The 5,828-nt window shown below is 45.7% G+C and overlaps 1 pseudogene; it reads left to right on the top strand.

Moving 5' to 3' along the window:
* Positions 1-4,281: 4,281 nt before the first annotated feature.
* On the top strand, positions 4,282-5,221 carry LOC103119616 (small ribosomal subunit protein eS6-like; annotated as a pseudogene).
* The last annotated feature ends 607 nt before the right edge of the window (positions 5,222-5,828 follow it).

The following is a 5,828-nucleotide window of genomic DNA, read 5'->3' as shown; positions in this document are numbered from 1 at the left end:
CTCCATCCATCTCCCGTGTCTCCTGCTGGCCCAGCGCCCACCTCCTCTTGGCTCCCGGAATCTGACTCCTGGCCAGCTATGCTAATCCCACATAATATTTTACGAAAATTTATATGAATATCGCTACAAAGCCCAGCAAGCCAGCGCTGTTTGTTGTCCTTGATCAAACAAATCATGTAGAACTTGGCTTGGAGAAGTTGCTCCACCATGTGGGTCCCTCATTTTTGCTCTTGAGAAGCCTTCCCAGCCCCCATGGAAAAAAAGATCTCCCAGTCCTCTATGCTTCTGTCACAGGGGCTGCTCTGGAAGACCCCACCCGTCTTGCTTACAACCATGCTCACAAGCTGCATGAGGATTTCTCCAGAAGTCTCTTCCTGCCCTCTTCTATGAGCCTGCCTCCCCACAGACCCGGGTGGGAGAGAGACATACTCTCTGTGGCTGCCCATCTCCCCCAGATGGGGAAACCAACTCAGCTAAATTTTTCACTCTTGTCCAAGGATGGCTCAGAGTTCAGTTTCTCTCTTTCTTTACTTTTTTGCCTCCAGGGTTATCGCTGGGGCTCAGTGTCTGCACTATGAATCCACTGCTCCTGGAGGCCATTTTTTCCATTTTTTGCCCTTGTTGTTGGATAGGACAGTGAGAAATGGAGAGAGGAGGGGAAGACAGAGAGGGGAGAAAGTGGGAAAGACAGAGATAATGATAAGACACCTGCAGACCTGCTTCATAGCTTGTGAAGTGACCCCCCGCAGGTGGGGAGCTGGGGGCTCAAACCAGGATCCTTACACTGGTCCTTGCACTTTGTGCCATGTTCGCTTAACCTGATGCTCTACCACCCGGCCCCCCAGAGTTCAGTTTCTTCAGTGGCATAGCAACACAGGAGTGTGACAGATTCCCTGGCTCTGATGGAAATGAGTGAAGGTACTGAGCCTGAGGAACCTCTTCTTGACAATGGAGTTGCAGCCAAAAAGCTCCTCTTTCATGACTGAGGCAGCAGCTTGACTAGTAGGGCACTAGGCTCCTGTGTCTGGGCTCTCTGCATGTGCCAGAGCGGTGTTCTATCTGGTCTCCCTTACTGTCTCCTGAAAAACTCTCTCTTACACGCAATCAAGAAGAAATCTTAAAAAAAAAACACCTCCATGGCCCCCATTGCCTCTTTAATAAATACGGTAACCCGACACCACTGAAGGGAACATGTAAAGACTAGGCTCTGTGTTTCGGCCTGTATCGATCATTCTAGGAAAACAGAATAGAGTTTCCCTGTTCTTGTTTGCTTTAAGCAAAGGCAAACAGTGGAGAGTTGGCCCCAGCACTTCAAACTTTTCAACAAGTCCAGAGGAATGCAGAGGGCATCTCTGGATGCAGTCATTGCTCTCAGACAGTGTGGGTGGTGGCGGGCGCTGGGCATGTGCTTCCCTCCATCTCCGGGGAAGGTGAGTGGACTGTGACTATGGTTCCACCTATGGGCGGTAACAGACCCATCTTCCACGTAAATACCTACTCTCCTTTCTTAGAAAATTATTTAATTTATTTATTATTTGTTGGATAGAGACAAACTGAGAGGAAAAGGGGAGCTGGAGAAGGAGAGAGACACCTGCATCCTTGCTTCACTGCAGGTAGAGGGGGGGGGCGTGAATCTGGGTCAGTGCGCATGGGAATGTGTGCTCTCAACCTGGTGCCTAGGCCCCCTTTTTTTTTTTTCACAGACAGAATGCATGACAACTGCTTGGGAGGCTTTCTCTGGTGCAGTAAACTGGGAAGGACACCAGTGAGAACCATTTGCCAATGAATCATTTCCAAGTAAAACTCGGCACAGAGATGTGGTCCACTTCCATTTGGCAAAGGAGGAATGAGATACAGAGAAGACCTTTCGGATTCCTGATGTACTCTTTTGTTTCTCACTCCATTTACCATCACTCTTTGCCCACAATGTCTCAGCCAGTCTTCAGTGCCCTGAGTCTATTTATTATTTTGTTATATTTTATTTATTTAAGTTTTTAAATTATTTGTTGGATAGAGACAGCCAGAAATAAAGAGGGGAGGAGAGACGGAGAAGGAGAGAGACAAAGAGACACCTGCAGCCCTGCTTCACCACTCACAAAGCTTTTCTTCTGTAGGTGGGCACTGGGAGGCTCGAACCTGGGTTCTTGCATATTGTAACATGTACACTCAACCAGGTGCACCACCATCTGGCCCCGTGTGTCTATTTATTATAATTCCTTTCAGAAGCACTCTGTGTCAGATTGCTAATAATGCATCTATATTATTTACTGGTTAGTAAGGAAATAAATGTCTAAATTGGCCCCTGCCAACAGTCATGTTTTAGTGAATAAGCAGTGATCGTTTTAAATGAGACAAGGTAAATACAGACAAACACATACTCCAGGAATCAGAATACAGGATTCAGTCTCTCAAGAACAGTGTGCATGTCTGCAGGTCTCAGCAAAGAGTAGGCAGAGCAAAGAGGGCTGCCCTGAAATTAACTTGAGAAGACCATGCCCTGCTCGTTTTCAATAAGCTTTCTATTTTCACATAGTCTTGGATGTCTACCTGCAGGGGGGTCGCTTCACAGGTGGTGAAGCAGGTCTGTAGGTGTCTATCTTTCTCTCCCCCTCTCTGTCTTCCCCTCCTCTCTACATTTCTCTCTGTCCTATCCAACGACAGCAACAACAACAATAACGATGATAAACAACAAGGGCAACAAAAGGGGAAAATAAAAAAATAAAAGAATTTTTTTTTTTAAAGACTATCACTCTGTAATTAAGAAGGATGATACTGTACATCTTGGGATCAATGGATGGTACTGGAGGTAATGAAACTCACTTAGATAAATAGAGAGGTATAGGACAACTATTGCATGGTTTCACCTAGATGTGGGATCCAAATAACTACACCAAGTCAACTGGGAAAATACAACCCTTGGACTCTGTGACAGCTATGGTGGGCACAGAGGGAAAAGGGAGGTAAGGAAAAGGAAAAACTATTTTTGAAGTAGTGACACTTGGACTTTAGTGATGGCATGTCAAGACTCAGATAAGAGCAGTGAAGCTGTTCTTTCCAAATTCTATAGTATTGTAAATCAGTAAAGTTTGTCATAATAGTAAATAGACGTGACCTTTGGAAGGAGGCTGTACACAGAACCCATATTAGAGAGATAGGCTGTGATGCTCTACTCCCTGAGAGCACAGGACCTCGGCCACTCCTGCCACGTGTGCCTTTTCATCAAAGAAACAGCAACAGCAGGATATGAGAAGAAAGCAAAATGTGAAAATACTTAGCTCTGTTTTCCTGACTTCCTGGGGACTCACTGAATAATCTACACCACGTTCACTCAATGTGGTTGGATCAAGCTGTCGACATTCATTATCCACTCAGTAAATGCTTTACTGGTGCCTGCTCTTTGTTCAGCTCCAAGTTCCATCGGGGGAGTTCAAAACCACACAGTGCAGCAGGCAAGAAATGCCTCTCTACTTGTCATCTCCAGTAACAGAGCCACTAGGAGGTTTTTCCTGCGTGTCATGAGCCGAGCTGTAAAGACCACCCAGGCTCCTGGACAGCGGACACAGCACTTGAGTGTCTTCAACTGATGGTTCCCTAACATCACCAGAAAGAACAAACACTCTCTTCAGTAAATGTTTTGGAGAGCAACTTTTATTGTCTGCACTCAGCTAGGAAGCAAGGGTCAACTTGGGAGTGCTGGCTCGACCCAGCTGCCATCTGCTGCAAGCTCAGCTGCTACCTGTCCTGGCCCTGCTCTGTAAGCTGCCAGGCTCTCTGTCAGGGTCTCCTCTACTGCAGCACATGGTATGCAGGTGGCCTAGGTCTGGCACACCTGCTGCAGACAGACAGGCACTGTGATGACCCAGGTTGCTGCTATGACAGGACTGTGGTATTCTCAGAAGCATTTAATTTGCTTTGGCATTTTGCAGATCAGCCTGGTGGTCTTATAGAAATAGCCACTATTGGGGAGTCGGCAGTAGCGCAGCGGGTTAGGCGCAGGTGGTGCAATGTGCATGGACTGGCTAAGAATCCCGTTTGAGCCCTTGGATCCCCACCTACAGGGGAGTTGCTTCACAAGCGGTGAAACAGGTCTGTAGGTGTCTATCTTTCTCTCCTTCTCTCTGTCTTCCCCTCCTCTCTCCATTTCTCTCTGTATTAGCCAACAACGACAATGTCAATAATAACTACAACAATAAAACAAGGGCAACAAAAGGGAATAAATAAATAAATATTAAAAAAAAGAAATAGCCACTATCACTCTTTTTCGTGGTGCTTCAGAGGCAGTTGGCTGCTTCAATATGAAGCTGAACATCTCCTTCCTAGCAACTAGCTGCCAGAAACTCATTGAAGTGGATGATGAGTGCAAGCTTAGCACCTTCTATGAGAAGCATATGGCGACAGAAGTTGCTGCTGATGCTCTGGGTGAAGAATGGAAGGGCTATGCGGTCCAGATCAGTGGTGGGAACCACAAGCAGGACTTCCCCATGAAGCAGGGTGTCCTGACCCATGGTTGTGTCCTCCTCCTGCTGAGTATGGGGCATTCCTGTTACAGACCCAGGAGGACTGGTGAAAGAAAGCACAAGACTGTTTACGGTTGCACCGTGGATGCCAATTTCAGTGTTCTCAACTTGGTCATTGTTAAAAAAGGGGAGGGGGGAGAAAAAAGAGACTCACTGATACTACTGTGCCTAGTCGCCTGAGGCCCAAAAGAACTAGCAGAATCCACAAACTTTTCAACCTTTTGAATGAAGATGATGTCTGCCAGTATATTGTGAGAAAGCTGATAAACAAAGAAGGTAAAAAACCTAAGACCAAAGCACCCAAGATCCAGCGTCTTGTTATTCCATGTGTTTTGCAACACAAATGTCACCACATTGCTCTGAAGAAACAACACACAGAGGAAAACAAGGAAAAGACTGCAGAATATGCTAAGCTTTTGACCAAGAAAATGAAGGAAGCCAAAGAAAAATGTCATGAACAGATAGCAAAGCGATGGAGGCTGTCTTCCTTAAGAGCTTCTAAGTCTGAATCTGGTCAAAAACAAGATTTTTAAAAGAGTAACAGATAAAACCTGGCACCAAAACAAAAAAAAGAAAGAAAGAAAAGAAAAGAAAAAAGAAATAGCCACTATCTACCACACAGAAGGAATCAAATCTGAGATCACAAGAAATGCCTTTAAAATAAAGTGATTACAACTGGATAGCTGGCATTGGAGGGTGTGCCATCCACAGGCTTCCAAAGAATAAGACCATGCTATGACTTGGAAAGGCCATCCTCACTGTGATGAGCAAGGCAAGGCTGGCCAGAAAGGACAAAAGTGGAGAATGAGACAGGCTATCTGAACATACTAGACCAGGCTGGGGAGGAGGGAATCTTTGGAGACACAGCCCAGCATCACCACTGTAGGCAGATGCAGACTTCCTCTCTCTTCCCTAATGGTCCTCCTGACCTGTCTTGTCACCAGGACATGTACTGGACACTAGGGATAGTGGTGGTCTCACATCATCTAGGAAGAGATTTAAATGCAAACTCAAAATCTACATTCCAATTTCTTCAGGGTTTTAGGAGCTACAGCTATGCAAAGCCAGGTTCATTACTAATTTATTTCCAGTACAGCATACATTCAGATGTCACTGAACTGGCTTAAATCATCTTCTTTGTCCTCCAGCCCTCCCAATCTCCAAGCCATTGTGATTGCTTTGGGTCTGGTAGGATGTCCTGAGCTGTTTCACTTGCTGTTACCTCCACTGTAAAAATACTTCTGCCATTCTATAATCATCTTTGTTTCTTTCCCTTTGGTATTGGGTTTTCTGACTTCAAAGGTGACTAGT

This window comes from Erinaceus europaeus, chromosome 7 (assembly GCF_950295315.1).
Source record: "Erinaceus europaeus chromosome 7, mEriEur2.1, whole genome shotgun sequence".
NCBI classification, from domain to species: Eukaryota; Metazoa; Chordata; class Mammalia; order Eulipotyphla; family Erinaceidae; genus Erinaceus; species Erinaceus europaeus.
This window is presented reverse-complemented; position numbering and strand designations above follow the sequence as displayed.